A 19,742-nucleotide genomic window follows, 5' to 3' on the forward strand; every position below is an offset into this window, starting at 1 on the left:
TGCATATCATTGTACTCTGTGAAATGAACAGGAATACAGATGGAAGGGAATCAAGAAGGTTGACTTCATGCTGTGCCATGGCATAGACCACTGGGCTGTGGGTGAACGGACAACAACACAGCCTGAGGGAGCTTGGCCAGAGGGTGCGGTCAAGTCCTGGAATTTTCCATGGTAAAGTGGGTACATTGGAGAAACAGGATTGGGTTAAAACATATGACTTCCTCTTCCTATGGGAGATCTCCAGGGTGGCCTGAGGCTAGGCTCCTGGTTCTCTCCCACTTTCTCAAGGCCCCATGCCAGGCTTTGACTCATCTGGGTCTATCTCATCCTCAGCAGCGCTAGCAGTCCCAATGTATTTAGAAGGGTCCTTTCCAGGAAGGGCTACACTCTACATGCATGAACACTGTAAACTCAGTCTGGAGAGGCCAGGGGAGCTTCTAGGATTGCCTCGACTACTACAATTTTTCTTTATTTTTTCTGGCAATACTTCCACACTTTATTCATTCATATACCCTTGGACAGTCTGCCAGTTACAAGATCAGCTTTGCGGGGTACAGACGCCAGCTCTACCACACCTGGAATCGCGATGATAAGCAAATCATTTTTTAAAACATTACACAATGAGCATTATATCCTAGGAAGGTTCTTACAACAGCACAAATTAAAACCTGTGGTTTTCAGAACATTTTTAGACAATGTATAAGACAGATGAAAATGCAGCTTCTCTGGCTCATTGAAGGCTGAGACTGCCCAATGTGGCTATCAAGTGGTCTTCTATAAACATTTAGGTCTTACTAGAACATATTTTGGAAACAATGACATATATGGAGGTTAACCATTCCCACCCTGCTGCCCAAAACACCTTTGTCATTACTGAACTGCTCCCGTCTTCACATTTCAGTGTTTCCTCCTCCAAGGGTGCATGAGGACTGGCTTGGACCTACCTGTGTGAGCTGGTGGTGCACCTCTTCCCAATTTTGTGTTCATTTATGTCATGTTGATAGCTTGAAATTAGCCACAGTGGAAGTATTTATACCATAGAAATCAGCAAGCCCTACAAATGAGAGCTCTCCTTCCCCCAGAGCTGTTAAACAATTACTAATACCTTCCCCCCCTCCTTTTCTCTTTCTCTCTTCCTCTCTCTCTGTCTCTCTCTCCTTCTCTCTTTCCTCATGCCATCACTTCTCAATTCTGGAAATATAGGACAAACGAGAAAACTTTTATCTTTGTGCCCCTGAACTGACCATATACTTTCTCTAGATTCATTTTTTCCCCCTTGGGTAGTACTACCACTAAAGATTATGGTGATGCCTTTCTCTTCCTGTTTTTGACTTGTGAGAAGAGACTTTTTTTCTTCTCATTTACTGTTCCCATGAAGAAGGAACACCATCTGAGCAACACTCCTGGCTTCCTGCTCTGCCTCCTTGTCACTTATAGTGAAAGATGGAGAATGAGTTATATGACAACATAGCATCTGTTGACCCGTGTTTCTCAAAGAGGCGTAGTACTAGGAAACTTCACCCTTTTATCCTTGCTTCTCTGCTATGGACCAATGAGAGGAAGGATTTCTAGGATAGTCTGTGCTAAACACCCAAACTTAAGCTCCTTGGGCTGTCCCAAAACCAAACTAGGGAAGCGGTTTGGAGGGAAGTGAGTGTGCAAGCTGTTTTGCTGCAGACCTAAAGCCAAGTTCTCCAATTGATTTATCAAGCATATAACTGACACTTAGATATTTGTCTGTCTCCGACATCTTCATTATCAACAGAGGAAGGAAAGAATTTAAAACTTTAAATAACCCCCTAAAAGTCCAACAACTTGTACATACTTTGAGACTGCCCCACTATCACTTCCTCTGTGTGAAGACTTCCCTAGGCAGACCAGACAAATCTTTTCTCTTCCTGTTCAACTGTTGAAGAGTTTATTTTGAATAACTCACCCAGAACTTACAATATACTACTTTATTTATGCATGCATACATCTAACCCCTTAAGTAGAAATGGATCCATTGTTTCTTCTCATGCCTCTAGAAGGGTACACAAATAACTAGTAAGAGTGGTTCTGTCACAAGAGGCTAAAGAACATGGTGGTGAGAGAGACTTCAGTATGCCTTTTGAAGAGTCTGGAGTTGTCTGACATATTATCTTTTCAAAAACAAATGTATTAAGAGAATAAACTCTCAAACTAATAAAAAATGTAAAATAAAACTTTATTACAATCTTCTACAAGCTATTGTTTGATCATTAGAAACTGCATACATGTATAATATCAACCCAACTCCATTTGGAATTGTCTTATGGGACCATACTTTATTATGCCTTGGACTTTTACTGAGAAACAATTTTAAAAATGAACATTAGTTACTGTATATGCCTCTGTATTTTTCTGAAGAACTGGTACTTTTTTAATAGTCCATAGCTTGAAAATTACTCATAGGGACACCTCAGTGGCTCAGTTGGTTAAGCTCTTCACTCTTGATTTTGGTTCAGGTCATGATCTCAGGATTGTGGGATCAAGCCCAGCATTGGGCTCTGAACTGAGTGTGGAGCCTGCTTAAGATTCTCTCTCTCCTTCTACCTCTGGTCCTTGCCTGCTTGTACTGTCCCTGTCTCTCAAAACAGAATTTTTAAAAAAAAAAAGAGGAAGAAAGGAAATTACTCCCACAACTCTGAAACAAACAAACACAAAATATTTCTCCTTCTGAACTATATGGTTGCTCAAGTTATGTGAGTCATTTATCACATTAAAAAAAAAAAGCCATACAAACTGTGGTCAATCTAAAGCCTGTGCTTTATCCCAATATGGAAAACAGATGAAAATTGAACTACTGTGATCAACTCAGACCTAAGAGGCCTAGGTCCTAACACTTGTCTTTAACCTTCCTTAGGGAGTACTAATTTGATATTCATTGCTCCAAACCATGAAAGTGAAGTAATCATCATGTTTCCCTTTTTCCCTTGTGAAGTGGGAGGCTCAGAACCAAGATTTGTCTTTTCTTATGTATTTCCTAGAGTGAAATATCTTAATACACCATTTCCCCTCTCTCCTTTGTTTTCTGTAACTATTTAAAGTTAGCATATCTGTGCTTGAAGGTGCTGTGAAAACACTTTAATTCCATTAGATTGATTGTATATACATAAGCCCAGTATTTAATTTCTCAACTTGATGGAAATAGACTCTGAGTTAGTTTCCCCAACATTAGAGTCTTTCTCATCCTCCATAGCAGGTTTCCATAAAGCATATGGTAGGAAGTCAGTAGATGATGATTTAGGATAAACAGACCTCAATATATCTCTAATAGTTTCAGTTGGACTCTGAGATCCAAAATGAAAATATAGTGATGGATTATATAGTTAAAATACAAAACTGTTTGTGAATTCTGTATTTGTCAAACAAAACTGAATTGGTAATTGTGTGTCTTTAAAAAAAAAATTCATTTTGAGAAAAACATTTGCCCACACCAGTTACTATACTCAAAACCAAGAAATGATTCATATAACCTGAAGCTCATAAAACTGACAACAGCTATATCTATTTAAGACTATGGATTGTGACTCTCATACAGCTGGAGAATGATTCACTGTAACAGTTGCTAAATACAGTAGCCGCCTTTTCCATATCAACATCATAACAATTGGTAATAACTGGGTTCACAGTGAAGCATGAGCTCAGGAAACTGACAATGCCATGTTCTAAAGCTAGATTTGTAAAGGGCGCCAAAGTGGTGTCAGAGCAAATAAATGCCAACCTGGAAATTCATCTGTATGACAATCAAATCTGCAACTTTCCTATTCTCCTTAAAAAGGTTTGTAAATTTGCAATAGGTACTGATTTGCAATAGGTACTGCAATAGGTACTGAGGGAAAAACAGGCAAAAACAATTCTCCAGCCTTAATGAAAATTCAATTAAACTTTTTTTGTTGTTGAAAACCTAACTGGCTAGACACCATATTAAGACATTCAGGTTTACGAGAGGAGTAGGACATTTAAGATAACATGTAGACCTTCCATGGGAAGAATAAGAAAAAAAAAAAATTAAGGAAAAAGATCAGCAGAATGCCAGAATTCAGGCGCTTATGTGAGCGTTGTTCCTCAACATACTGTGATGCTGCTGCCCTTAGGACATACCTAAGGGTCAGACTTGTGGTCCTTCTCTCAGTTTCAACTGTCCTGGGCTAAGATTATTGTTATTATTTAAGCACCTGTTAAGGCACAGGTGCTAAATTCTGACCTTTATAACCTATTGTAGGAAGCAGAAGGCAACATACTTAACAAAACTTGCAAGTAACAATTCTCCTTCCTAACTAGATCAGATCTGCTTGAAGAACCATTCATTTTCCCCCGACTTTCAGCTGTGGGATATGGAAAACATTGAAGCATGCTAACCAATCAAAATTCAAGAACTAAAATTCAAGAACCAGCTACCCCATATTAGATTTATCATGATCCTTGATTCACTTTCTTGATGCTTTCTTCATCAGTCCTTGCAATTTAGTTGATAGAAAAAGTATTGGTCATTCCTCTGTCAGATCAATGGTGTCATATAAACAGGGGACGGCCCCTGTGGGTTTGAACTCTGCCTTCCACACATGTGAATTTAGAGTAGTATAACCAACTGTCCCTTTTTGCCTTGGACTGTCCCACTAGCACTGCAAGTCCTGTGTCAGGTGAAACTAACTCTCTGGCAAAGCAGGAAAGCGGGGCACTCTAAATCCTGTCCTAAATGGCCCCAAATAATTCATTTTTTTTAACTCAGCCAAAACCTGCAACTAACATCCAATCACAGTATTACTGGGTTCTCGTAGGTGCCAGATTGTAACCATTTGAAGAAGATACTATTATTAACCCCACGTTACTAATGAAGAAACTATGCATTGAGAATTTAAGTAACTGGTCCAGGTCTCCCAACTAAGATAAATTCCAGTGCTTACATCCTTAAGCAATTCTAGGGCCTAAACACAAATTAAATAACATATCAGTATATTCCTTGGTATGCCTATTTTTTTCACTGGCCAAACAAAAATGTATGCTGGGTATTGTGCTGTTAGACTGAAATAGAATGTGCTTTTCTAAGGCTAACAGAGTATTTAGCAAAAGTAACATTCTCAGGAAAATGACCATATCTAAATTTTCATTATTTGTTTAATATAGCCCATTTTTAAGCTATAATAAGTATTATTTTTCCAGCTATCTCATAGAACAAGGAAACAAAAAATTACTCGAAATACAATGTTCTGGGTTTTAATAATAATAATCTTTGCTTCTGTTAGGATCTAAGGTTCTAGAAGGAAGCAATCATTTCCATATTGGGACTAGTTTGTTCTAATTTTATAGCTTGAATCTTGTTTGCTTTTGCTCAGATAAAAGACCATTATCTTATACCTTTAAATGTATTTTGCACATACTGAGACAGCTTGCCATCCTGTACTTCTTGAAGGGGTGATCTGTTCATCGAGACTGTAAACTCCCTCAGGGAGAGGATCCTATATGCTGTGCTCAGTATGTTACTATCAGTGTCTAGCACAGAGTTTAGTTTAGACTGGGCTCCTGGGGCACCTGGGTGGCTCAGTTCGTTAAGCGTCTGACTTCGGCTCAGGTCATGATCTCACAGTTCATGGGTTCGAGCCCCACATCGGGCTCTGTGCTGACAGCTCAGAGCCTGGAGCCTGTTTCAGATTCTGTGTCTCCCTCTCTCTCTGCCCCTCCCCCACTTGTGCTCTCTCTTCCTCTGTCTCAAAAATAAATCAACATTAAATTTTTTTTTTTAGACTGGGCTCCCAATAAATATGGGTTGAATAACAGAATGCCTGAGAAACTGAATAAATGGACAAACGTATAGAAGCTTTATAAGCTTTGAGTCAGAAATGAAAAATAGGGCTGCTGAGAAGGAAAAAAAAAGAATTTTAAGTTGTAGAAATAAAAGTGAACATAGTAAAAAGTGTTGTAACTTAAAATTAATGTTATTATTGCAGTTAACATTTATTGGGTGCTTACTATGTGCCAAACACTGTACTGAGTGTTTTTAAAAATTTAATCCTCATAACAAATCTGTGAAGCAGCTGTTATTATTGGCCGCAATTTTACCTATGAGGAAATGAGCCTTTGAGAGCTTAAGTAACTTTCTTATGATCTCATTGCCAACAGGTAGTGGAACTGAGGTGGTAATATTAATACCACATGCTTCCACAGAATGTTGGACTTCCTTTATCATGATACTCCAGAAATTTCTTCGTAACTGCCTAGTTTGTATCTGTCTTCCCCACTCTGTGAAGGCAGTCTGGTCTACGATACTAAACATTTTCTTCTCAGAACCAAAGAACCTGACACCCAGTAGCAGTGGCTCCATCCTATAAGTCAAATGAATGTAACCATAGTTGAAGAATCAACAAACTTCTGGAACAAGAGGACTTAAAAATTATAGAGAAAAACAATAGATTACTAACATTCTTCAAGGGTTACAGTTTAGATGCCTATTCCCTGAGACGGTTACCCACACTTGGCATTTAAAAAAGATCTCAGCTGTAAAATCCAGAGTGATATGTATATATGGCACAGCAAATGGCCTCGCTAAGTAGAGCAGCCAAGGGCTATGCTGTTAGAGCATGAAGGCAAGTAGCTGGCAAGAGCTAAAAATGACAACGAGATATGTTGAGGTAATAGTTCTTATAAGCGAGGATGACCTTGGCATCAGGACCTTATTAAATAGACTACCATGGTGGGGAGATGTTTTTCCCCACCCAGTCCTCGTGGAGTTTCTTCCCACTCAAATAAGAACAAAGGATAGGCTGATTTCTGCTGTACTGATCCCACCCTTTTGTAACAGAGAAGTTAGGTTCCTGGTGCCTAATTAGAGCGAAGTCTGGCTAAAGGCAGGTGAGGACCAGCAGTTCTACCAAGTGGAGCTGCTCAATAGCCTCAGGAACACTTAATACACTTAGTTCAGCGAAAAGTGGCACTGAGGTTTCTTCGTACAGACCATTTAAAATTAGGTTTGTCACGAACAAGGTTAACTGAGATGTGATGGCGGGTAGGTGGATGGATGGATTCAGGTGATGACAGCAGGTAGAGAAATGAAAGCATTCGCTAAGAAAACACAAAAGAGTCGCCTGGGTGGCTCAGTCTGTTAAGTGATCCACTTGCGGTTTCGACTCAGGTCATGATCTCAGGGTTCTGGGTTGGAGCCCCACATCAGGCTCTGCACTGCTCCTGATTCCCTCTCTCTCTCTGCCCTTCCCCTGCTCACTCTGTCTCTCAAAATAAATATTTTTCAAAAAAAAGTAGTTTTTAAAAAAGAAAACACAATAATCAAAGCAATTCCGTAATTCTTCAAATATGTTTTTAATGGAGGAACAAAAATAACTATGTTTGAAGTGCAAAAGCTTAGACAATTTTAGTTTTATTTCTTTTGAATGGTGTATTGGAAAGGGCTGCAATTTAGTTAGGGAGATGATGAGTTTGGTTTTAGATATAATAAATTAGGATGTGGCAAAATCTCAGAGAAGAACGGCTGGAATCACAAGATTAGAATGCTCATTAGAGACCAAGATGTGGGGTTATCACATGGATGTGATCATGAGGCCATCCACTTAGGTAAATTGGTCTCAGGAGGAGAGCAAGAAAACCTGTTAGCCTTAGGAATACCCACTGAAAATGGACCAAAGGATGAAGTGTAATTAGAGAGGTGGTCAGGGGTGGTCAGGGGTGGTCAGGGGTGGTCAGGGGTGGTCAGGAAGTTTGTTGTTTTAGGATTATGGATTCGAGTGATGAAAGAGTTTTAAGAAGGGCAATAGTCAAACTTGTTTAATATGACAAAGGAATCAAGAAGGAGAAGATTAAGAAAAGACATTTCAATTTGTCGAGAAGCAAAGTCCCTGAAACACCGAATGTGTATTGCTTTATGGAAAGCTGCCAAAAAGCAAATTAAGGGGTGAGAGGTAAAGGGAGACGGTCCGCACACACTACTCATGTAAGGGCTTTGGGTATAAAAGGAAGGAAAGAAGTATAATGGTGGGAAATGTTAAGGGCATTGGGTTAACAAAATAAAAGGGCACTGATATAATAAAGACGAATCTAATCTTCCTGAATTCTAAGCTACTCCCTCAAAGTAAATTAGTAGCCTTGAGAGGCTCATTAACTCTGTGAGGGCACCAGGGTATTGTTCCCTGCATTGTATTGCAGGGCCTGACAAAGCAGAGAGGTTATTATTCATAGCTTTAGGACAAGCACTTCCTGTCACACTGGAGAGACTCCCTAGGAAATAAAGATACCATTATAAGAAACAGAAGCAGCAGTGTCTGCTTTTCGAGAAGGAAGATAAATTTAAAGATAACTGTCAAATCCTTTAGCAAAAAATTAGTCTACCACTATCAGGTTTTAAAACACTAGACTACTCCTGTGTCATCGTCATGCCCAGTTTCTTCACCTATAAAACAAGGAATTTGGAGTTGATAATCTACTTAAAAAAACAACAACAAACTTCTGGCTTTCAAATTCTATGTTCTTTAATTCATTTCCTCCTCAGACACCATTACCTATAAGGAAAGAAAGGGTATCCATAATGCAAAATGCCATAATTAAGAAAGAACACAGGAAGCTTCTCTCTTCTTTTTCTCTTATCTCCATTTCCATTTCATTTTGCCCCCTTCTACTTAAAAAAGTGCATCCTGAAAACGTCATGCATTATGGATCTTGTAAATATTAAAAGGTATGAAAATTTCTACAAAGCCAGCATTGACTTTATACATTTTACCTATCATGTGGCTCCTAGAATTCTTGTAAATAGTATTACTATCAGCCATATGTCAGAAAAGTTGTAATAATAAAACTTGCCCTTGTGATGTTAATTTCTTTGTCCTAATTAAATTCTGAAAACAGAATGTGTATTATTAAAATAGATTTTCTCATCTGTAGGCTTCTAACTTACTCAAGGAGAATTCTACTTCCCCCATCCACCCCAGGGGATCCCTGTATTGTGCAAACTTCTAAGGATGCATATTATAAATGTTGGAGCCTAAAATATGCCATGTTTCAATTCATGGCACATTTGTTAATGGCCTATTGCCGTGAGATTTTGGAGATATCAAAATGAAGTTGGGGTAGTTAGGTACAGGAGCTAAGTATCTAACAGGAAAGAATGGCCATCTTTATTACTTACATCCAGATGCCATTTTACAGATTAAAATGTGCTTTCACCGTTATTCTTGTATTACCCTGACCACTCTGTAAGGTAAGCATCCATCTTAGTTTCCTATCTTACAGTTGATGCATCAAGGAAAAGATAGTGAAAGGAACTTGCCCCAAGTCAATGACATTAGTGACTGACAGATTGAAGCCTACATCTTCCCTTTCAAAATATCAAGCTCTTTCTCCTGTATATGAAAGCAGTTGGATACAAAAAATGTTTGGACTAGATTTATGGGGGTGAAACAGCAGGGGGCATTACTGAAGGATATAATGCCAGAAAGCTAGGCAGGAACCACTTATTAGAGGACTTTACATCTCAATCCTAAGGTGTTAAGTGTTGTTATTTATGTATTGGGAGCTAACTGAAGGATTTTGAGCAGGGGAAAGACAAGGTTAGATCTCTGTTTAGGAAAAGAGCTTGATGGCCACAGGTAGGCTACTGAGAGGTATGAAAGCATTGAAACCAGGCGGCAGCTCTCACCACTTGATCTAGGAGGGGGCCTAGGAGGTCTGTGACCAGTGCAGAGGCAGCGGGAATGAAAAGGAGGTTAATGATTTTAGCATGGTTTCTGTAATAGAAGGCATGCTCAACTTTGGATTTACAGGGATACTATTAGGTCTAGATTCATGTCATACATCATAGTACCCACTTTCCAGTCTCTAAAAAAATATTTAGTCCTTCAAAATATTAATGTATATGGTAGGGCACTTACAGATCACTGTTGCTAGCATCTTCCTAATGATTTCAAGTAATTAATTTGTTCAGCAAGCTTTAGTAGGACTGCAGTCTTAATTTTCTTCCTCTGACAATCTTCCTAAGCTCTCTCTATACCAAGTCAGGGTATGAAACCAGCGTTTTGGCTGGTGCACCGTGGGTTTCACTAAACTAAAAATCAAGACATCAGCAGGGCTGCACTCATTTCTGGAACTTCTGGAGGCTGTCCACATTCTGCAGTTCATGGCCCCCTTCCTCCATCATTAAAGCCAGCGATGGTGGATCAAACGCTTTGCATTTCTATAATTGCAGTCTCATCACAGTTTTCTGGTTCCTTGAAAGCAGAAGTGGTATTTGAGAATCCACTATCCATATGATGTCCTCTATCCATATCAGTACAACATTCCAAATATTCCATTCCAGAGTTTGTAATAAGGATGCACATTTTACCAGGCAAAGTAACCCTCCTGTGTCTCAGACACTATAACCAATATCTACACTTTCCTACATTGTGGACCACAAAATAAATTTAGATTTTCCTTAAACACCTGGACAAGAGTTGCTTAAATAAATGTCCGTTGGTTGAATGTAGGAAGTTAGCAGCCCCAACCCTGACACCCCATTCCCAAGAATTCCCCCAAATCCCAAGGATACATTTATATGTACTAAAAATTATCCTTCATCTTCTCCCACCCTGAACTTTCTCCTAGTGAAAATGTCCCTCACTGGTTGCAGCTACCATCACTCTAGTCTTGGCTGGTACTCTCCTTTTGGCTTTCTGTGAAGATGGCCAGACTGGCCCTCTTCTGACACCTGACACAAGACTGAGATGCTGAGCAAAAAGGATCAGAGATGATGGGAGAGAAAAATGTATACTTTATAACTATTGCTTCCATACATAGCCTTGCTCAGGTACCCATCAGGTCCAGACTCCATTACAAACACAGTTCACCCCACTTCTAGGAAGGCCTCAGATGAGTTTCACTAATGATGGGACAAATTCAAGCTGACAGATGTTTAGAACAGGAACAGGGAGATAAAGAGTGTGAATTTATCTTTTAAGAAGTTTGGCTTTTGCCCTATGACTTGTAAAACATCAAAAGGTCTCCTATTTTTCTGCTGTGTGCCAAAGCATGCCTCACCCTGACAGTTTCCTCAGTAACTTCAGAAAAGTGTACATGAAAGCCCAGACAGATGCCAGTAACTGAGAAAAAGTCTGTCAAAATGAAAGGAAATTGAGGAGGAGTTTTCTCCTTTCTTGGCTCCAAGAGCATGTGGCCCAAGAGAGTTGTGTCATTATCGTAAACTTCTCTTATTTAGTTTTATTTTCTCTTTTTTTAATGTGGGGTGTGGGGAAGGTTGGTGTACTAGTTTTCTACTGCTGCTGTGTCAAATTACCACTTCCAATAGCTTAAAAAATACAAACATAATAACGTATAGTTCTATAGATTAGAAGTGCACCTTGGGTTTCACGGGGCTAAAAATGAAGGCATCAGCAGGGCCATATTCATTTCTGGAACTTCTGGAGGCTGTTCACGTTCTTTAGTTCATGGCCCCCATCTCCATCACTAAAGCCAGCAATGGCAGGTCAACCCCTTTTGAAGTAGAATCTTTCTAGCACTTCTTTCATCATCATTTCTCTCTTTGTGATTTAAAGCCAGGAAAGGTTCTCTGCTAAGGACTATAATTAGACTGGGTCTACCCAAACAATCCAAAATAATCTCCCTATTTTAAAATCAGCTGAGAAGTGACCTTGATTCCATCTGTAACCATAATTCCCTTCTACCTTGTAACATAATATATTCATAGCTTCCAGGAATTAGGACTAGGACATCTTTGGGAGTCATTGTTGTGTCTACTATGGTTGGTTAAAGACAAGGAGCTAAAATCAGGAAGACATAGGCATTATAGTGAAAACTGGACCAAAAAAGCGCCCCATCCCTGCCCAAAAAAGGCAACAGGTTCTTGATACCATTAATCAAAAGGAAAGTTGGTACAATGTTAGAGTAGAGTGTAAAAACATTTCTCCCAAATGAGAGCATGTTTATTTTTCAGTATTTTATTTAAGTTCAGTTCAGGAAAAAAGAATTTGCCTTTATTGTCCACAGTATCTGCTGCTTTTGTATATTTCACTGGGCAATCCAGATTAGCTTGTTCCTGCGTCAGTAGCCTGTCTGCTAAAGAGATGCTCTGGTGGGAGAAAAAATATTGGCCTTAGCAAATTGTGGGCCAAGTTATCAGCACTACTTACTCTTGGTTGGGGCAGATATCTCCCTAGCATTATGCATGCTGGAACATTCCCCAACATTACCACAACTATTCAGGTTGAAGATTTTGCTACTTCCTGTTGCTCATGGATGAGAAAAATAGAACATAATCTATTGGATTTGTATGTGGTAGGCGAATACCATGGGCAAGGTGCTGCTTTCTGGGGGCAGGCAGCTTTACAGCATGATGGCAGTTAGGTCTGAATAGCTGGGTAGCAGTGGAACTTCTCTAGTGGAGCATTCGAGTTGTGAGAGGTGTAGCTGTACCTCACGCATGGCCTTTGGCAGAGTGGCTTGTAGTATGTCCTCTGCTCTGCCTGTTATCTTCAGTGCTGCCTGAACATTCATTCAGGTTTGCTATGGAGATTCCAATGCATCATGTACGGTGGGCCTAAACTCACAATGACCCAGCAGGTGATGTTGTATGAATTCAGGGGAATTATGACTGAAGCTGGCCCTAGAACCCAAGAAGGATCCTGGAGATCATTCATCAGGCAGTGGCTTGTTTGTAAGGAGGTCCACTGTTTCTGGAAAGGAATAGGGCAAATAAATCAGGGAGGAAGCTGTATACCAACTACAGAAATATCTATAATTTAGCATCTGATATGGGCATATCATCTGAACAGCAGCCCTGATCTGGATTCAGCCAAAACACTGGGTAGTTTTCTCTTCAATTTTTAAAACCTAAAGGGTACCCTCCCTAGACAAATGGGAACTTCTTATCATGTCTATCCTTATAAAGCATGCTATCCTTGGTAATTCTAAAAGAATATTCTGTTTTTATACCATGAATAATTATGCCTTTTCTCAATAAAGAAAACAATACATACTGATAATATTTGGTAGGCTATGCCTTCAGTATATATCCTTTTATATCATGCTTATCAAAATATTTCATTAGAGATTTATAGGATTCATAATATATTTACCAGTTGATTCCAACATCTTAAAACCTTTTAAAGATTGAGGCCCAAAGGAATAGTGTGGGATGAAATTAAGATCCAGTTTTCCAAACTTCCACTTTAATTGCTATGACTATCACTAGCATATTTATTCATGCTAAAGTGACTGATGTTCCCATAGATACTCTCTCAACTTAAATAATATCTTGCAATTAAATTAGATTCTTCTATAAAACAATATCTGGTAACAGTCACATTTATATGATCATTCATAGGTATAGTCATATCTGCTAGTTGGTAAAAATAAGAGAACACTATGAAAATCAGTGAAGAATTTCTGCAAGCCATTAAGAAATACTTAGGGAAGAAACTGAGGAGACAAACAGTTGGATATGAGCATCAGAGGTGCATATTTTGCAGTGGCTTTCCTGTAAGTCCCTTGAAGTCAGGATTCATTCAACAGATTTTTACTGAAGCTACTAAGGCAGGCTGGAAATACAAGTAGGACAGGAAGAGATTATTCTACAGATACGAGGTTTCCTGATGAACAGTTGTTGATACAAGTGATAATAAATGGAAGTGGCGGGAATGGAAAGGTTTAGTAGAGGAAATGACTAGTCAAGATTTTGTGGGTTTAAATATATGATGTTTGTATTTGCACAGAATCGTTTTACACCTACATCCTCCTTCTGATGATACATGATCTTATGCCAGTGCTGGTGTGTCAATCATTAAGATTGAAATGTCTAGACTGGACTGATATTCTCAAGGTTCTTGGCAGAATGACTCACTTGGGTATGAAACCACATGCACACCAAACAATCACACTTTAGTCCACAGTGATAGTCTGGCATTTCTCGACATTTACAACGTTAGAAGTGAGTAACCACAGAATAGCAAGTTTCTATGCATGGTAATCTGATAAAATACTCAAGGAAGATGGAGAGAAATTAAAATGAGTTTATGTCTCTACCCTTCTAGTCCAAACATCCTTTCCCACTGATATGATTGGTACTTGTGGTCAAAATAGTGTCTACCACTTTTTCACTGATTAAATCACACCTCTGAATTTCACTTACTCTGAAGCTTGTAAATATATATATAGCCTCAGGTTTAATTTTTCTGTCAAAATGCATCTACAATTGAGACGCTTAAAAACAGCTAGAAAAGAACTACCAACTCTACTAAAAGTTCAGAAAAATGAAACACACATTACTATCTACATTCACGGAATTTGTCTCACACTCAAAAGGTTAACAGGCAAGTATAATCAACCACCAGTAGGAAAATATAAGGAATCCTTTTGAAGTTTGCAGAGAACAGCAAGCACTGTTCTCTGAAGAGGTATGGTCCATAGTGGTGCTAATGCATTTGGTTCAAAATTTACACAAACTAAATTAGGTTTTATCTTTAAGATGCAGAAATTAATCTGAACAAATTAATAAGTAAATGTAAACATTATGTTTTTAGAACATTAGAAAGCTAGGGAATGTAACAATAGTTACCAAGAAAAAATATATATGTAAACATGGAAAACATGTTTTTTAAAAAGGGCATTTTAGGGCAGCGAAAATACTCTGTGAGGTGATTGTGATCGTACGGGTCATTGTACATTTATCAAACCCTTAGAATGTCCAACACCAAGTGTGAATCCGAAGGTAAACTGTTGAATTTGGGTAACTGTGTCAGTGAAGGTTCATCCTGGTAGAAAATGCACCATTGTGGTGAGTGACATTGATAATGGGGGAAGCTCTGCATGTGTGGGAGCCGGGAGTATTTGGAAAATGTGATTACCTCCCTTTCATTATTTGTGTAAAGCTAAAACTGCTCTAAAAATACAAAGTCTTTTAAAAAGGGGGGGCACTAGAAGTTCAGAAATGAAACAAGCTTCAGTTTTCTCTTCAGGAAAATTTCAAAGAGCACAGAAGTATCATTTTTTTCCTGTTAGAGAAAGAATAGCATTATAAGAAAGTAAACAAATATACTATTTTGAGAAATGTAATATGCTTATGTCTTCGCATTTCCTTGTGAATAGTTGTTTCCTTGGGCAGACTTGGGATCTTGGGGGTGATTATGAGAGCCACAGCAGAGAAGTCAAGAAAGAGTGAGAACTTCCCAAAGGCAGTATGCAGACAGACAGTAGTCTTGACAGCCAGACTTTGAGAGGATTTCCTAAAATCCCTCGTATCTCCCTTTAAAATTTCTAGAAACTGGCTTAGCAAGATTGATCATAGAGTTTTTGGGGAAAAAAAAGGTTTTAGCCATAAAGAAAGAAGAAGAAAGAAAATCTTACCCTGTGGTGCCAAGGGTTGATGGGAAGAGAAAAGGAGGGGCAGGTAGAAGAAGGCAGAGACACACATGGCTAGATATCTCTTTTCCAGGCTGAAGTCCTAATGGGGAAAGTGTGTGAAATAAAACAAGATGCCCCAAAGTCTCTCATTAATCCGGGCCAGATGGATCAGGTGAACTTGGTGTTGGAGAGACAACCTGAGTCTGGCTTCCTCTTTCACCTGCTTCTTCTGTGTCACAGATAGGATCTACAGTGCCTGTGTTCCCTGACGAGGACATGCACAAGTAAGTTGAGAGTCAGGTTGGGGGCTGCCCCAGGGAAGCTCAGAAGTCAAGGCTCAGTGGATGAGTCATCAAGTGCCTGTGAAGGTTACAGAGGGGCTGAGTCAGCAGGAAGTGGACTGTGCCCCGAGCAAATCCAGGGTGTCCAGATGTGAGTTTCATTAGCTCACGTTTCCATAGCAGATGCCTGAACACTGCTCAGATGCTCTGGAAGACCTTCCATTGCCACTGGGCTGAGGCAGCAAACTAAACCAGATACTTCACACCAGAGGTGACCCCTTCCCACAGCTTCTACAATGATCAACTAAACCACACACTTCCAAACTGTAGAAGCCTTGTTAGAAAAGGGCTCAGGAGAAAGCCTTATCTAAGATACTGTTCATCTTACCATAGATTATTATTATAGAGGATTTAGTTTGGGGATGAGACTAAATTGTTACTTTTTCTTTTAGTTCTTCCTACCTTGTAGGTGCATATGATGAAAACAATCCAGGTGTCACCAGGAAATAAACAGGCCATGGTTTCTTTTCAAATCTGAGGATGTGAGTAAATTTGCAACTCCATTACAACCATCTTATTATTATTTACTCCTTCAGAGCTTTCTAATCTTTTCCTGGAGACCTAGATTATCACTGCCCATTTTCCAAACAAGAATCTCCTTCCTTGGCTATCATGACATTGACCTTCTTTGTCTTTTCCTGTCTATCTAGGATGCCTTGTTTTGTATGTCTTTATCTGCAGATCTTTAAAACTTAGCCACTTCTCAAGGCTCATGTTTCAGTATCACATACTGATTCATTCTGTTTGATCTTTTGTTTCATGGGAAATAGTTTCATATCCAGCATGGAGGAAAGTATTTTATAAATAATTGTGTTATGATCAATTTGTTCTATCGTCTACAATTTTGTATTGGATAATTGTTTCGCCCTCATCTTTAAATGAGTTCATGTGTATATGGCTTATCTATACTGACGCTATTTCAGTCTTTCAAGAACAGTGACTGTCATCAACAGGATATTGTGCAGTGCTTTACATAGCATAGGTATTTATTAGAAAACTGAACTGCTTTGGTTATGATGAGTAGACCAAGGAGACATATAAGAGAAGTCAAGAAACATTTTGTTTTAAAATAGAAACAAAACACATGGGTGCAACTAATTTAAAAGTAAAGCAATAAGAAATGCATGCTTCTTAAAGAGAATGGGCAAATACCTGTTTAACCACTTAAGTTGCATATGACCTCATGAAGTAGTCAGGTCTAATTGTAAGTTTCTTTGTTCATGTTCTTTCTTTCAAATGGATAGAGCAGTTGAGAAAACAATTACAGTAAAACAATGGCTTGTAAAACCCAGTGAGCTAGAAAATCAATTTTAATTAATTCAACTCAAAGAGTTTCCACATAACCAGCATTGACTGGGCATGTACTGTATGATTGGTAAATATGAAGAAGAAGAAAGCATGATTCTGGCCTCAAAGAACTTTAAGTTTAGCAGGGGGAATTAGGCAGAACCTAAGGCTATACAGAAGTACAAAAAGGGGGAAACTTTTATTTTTAGGAAATGGGGAAAGTTTCTCTGAGGAAATGGCCAATGAGTTGGACTCTGCAGATGGGCAGACCTTGAGAAATATTCTGAGCAGAGAGAATCATATGTACAAAGGCATTTCCATAGAGCTTTTTCCTGCCTCTTTGCTTTTTAATATTAAGTTAATCCTCTAAATTGTAATACAAATGTGTATCAACACTATCTACCAACATGTGTATTTATATTAAAAATGCAATCACAGTATAAAGTTAAAGGAAATTTCCATCATTATAGCATTTTTCTTTACTGAGGTAAATTTAACATATAATTCACCATTTTAAATTATACCATTTAGAGGTGCCTGGGTGGCTCCATTGGTTAAGCATCTGACTCTTGATTTCGGCTCATATCATGATCTTAAGGTTCGGTTTGTGGGATGGAGCTCAACATAGGGCTCTGTGGTAACAGTGCGGAGTCTGCTTGGGATTCTCTCTCTCCCTCTCTCTCTGCCCCTCCCCTGCTCATTTGCTCTCTTTCAAAATATATAAGATTAAAATAAATAAATAAATAAATAAATAAATAAATAAATAAATAAATAAAATGTACTATTTAGCTGCACACAGTGCATTCACAATGCTGTGCAACCATCAGCTATCTTTCTCATTTCAAAACCATTATAGGAAAGATTAAAATTACCTGAGTGATCATATAAAGTTTAAAGTCATTATCATCTGTCTCTCCTATTAATTGGTCCATGCTAAAGAAATGTCTAATTTTATTTGTTAGAAATTCAATTTGCCTTATTTAAATTAAATCTGTATTTTTGGGACTCCATACCTTCAGATTGTTTCACACAATTCATCAATTCAATTTTCCGTTTTCAATAATTTTTTAGACATTATGTCCATATAGCTTAGGTTATAAGGTGCACATGAACATTTTTATTCATGGCATATATGTATATGGAATATCATTCAGCCTTTAAAGGGAAAGATATCCTGACAAATGCTACAACATGGATGAATCTTGAGGATATTAGGCTAAGAGAAATAAGCCGGTCACAAAAGGACAAATATTGTCTGATTTCACTTCTGTGAGGTACTTAGAGTAGTCAAATTCATAGAGACAAGAAATAGAAGGGTGATTGCCTGGGTCTGGGAGAAGGTGGGGAGGGGAATTTTTATTTAATACGTACAGAGTTTCAGTTTGGAAAGATAAAAAAGTTCTAGAGATAAATGATGATGCTAGCTGCACAATATGAACATACTTAATGCCAATGAATTGTACACTTTAAAATAGTTGAAATGGCAAATTTTATGTTATGTGTATCTTACCACAATTTATTTATTTATTTTTTTAATGTTTATTTATTTTTGAGACAGAGAGAGATAGAGCATGAACGGGGGAGGGTCAGAGAGAGGGAGACACAGAATCTGAAACAGGCTCCAGGCTCTGAGCTGTCAGCACAGAGCCCGACGCGAGGCTCGAACTCATGGACTGCGAGATCATGACCTGAGCTGAAGTTGGCCGCTTAACTGACTGAGCCACCCAGGCGCCCCTGTATTTCACCACAATTTAAAAAATAAAAATTAAAAAAAAAATGTTTCTAGTTGATCAAAGATATGTTACCCCACTAAGAGGCAATGAATAAACAAACTTTCCTACTTCCATGAGAAAACACTAGGGTAAATGTCCTTATTGTGCTATAGACCTGTCATGTTCATGGTTATATTTACAGTTTCAAGTCAGAAGCACAGAAAAATCCAATAAATCAATCTCGCCATCAGGAACACCCTACGTTTACTGATAAGGGTCAGCTCACCTGGGGAAAACCAGCTTCCCTTACAAGGTTTAAGTCTTCTGCTTAATGGGGACTCCTGTTTGAAAACTGTCCTCTTGAGCAAGAGATGGGCACATCCTAACCTTCTCTATCTTTCTTTGCCATTATGAAAACATCTAAATGGCTGTCTGTTAAGAAAGAACATATCTTGTAGCACCTTCTAACTACTGAAAATTATTCCGAATGTACACCACTCCTGACAAAGAAAACTCAACTCTTTCTGCTTTTAAAAACAAAAGGCATAACAAATACAAAAGGCTTTTAAAAACAAAAGGCACAACAAATAACAAAGACTCACTATATATTTTATTGTGATGACTTCGATTTCTGTTGGATTATAGTTATTGATATACATATATTCTAAACAAGCATATCATAAATTTGGGCATTTAGAACTGTAGCTGAGCATTTGGAGCAACAACTAATTTAGAAGATATCTATCAGTAATTCAAGCAACTGAACATACAATAAGATAAAATAATATAAAATTATAGCCTTTTAAACATTATGTTTATACTGCAACTCCTCAAAGGAAAAATTATTTTTGTCAATGATCTGTTTTTACAACATGAATATTATCAAATACTGTGCCATATCACAGGGACCTAAATTACCTGAGTCAGGAGTATTTTTTTTTTTGATGGGTATCTACTTTAGATTAACTTTAAATATTTTTTAAAAACTTTTGGGAAATATGGTATGTTGAGTATAAGTCCAGTTGAAAACTATCTCAAATAAAAATAT

The 19,742-nt window shown here is 38.3% G+C and overlaps 1 long non-coding RNA gene across 2 annotated transcripts in view; it reads right to left on the reverse strand.

Annotated features, from left to right (window-relative positions):
* The window catches only part of LOC147583226 (uncharacterized), a 48,449-nt gene that overhangs the window by 14,592 nt on the left and 14,115 nt on the right, over positions 1–19,742 (reverse strand). The window contains exon 3 of one of the 2 annotated variants that reach the window (XR_015246477.1): positions 11,903–12,689. The exons of the other annotated variant lie outside the window; for it this stretch is intronic. This is a non-coding gene — a long non-coding RNA (uncharacterized LOC147583226). Of the gene's footprint in view, positions 1–11,902; positions 12,690–19,742 lie in introns of those variants that run through there. 2 annotated transcript variants of the gene reach the window in all.

This window comes from Puma concolor, chromosome A2, assembly GCF_028749965.1.
Source record: "Puma concolor isolate L17-30 chromosome A2, mPumCon1.1.hap2, whole genome shotgun sequence".
In the NCBI taxonomy this organism is placed as follows: Eukaryota; Metazoa; Chordata; class Mammalia; order Carnivora; family Felidae; genus Puma; species Puma concolor.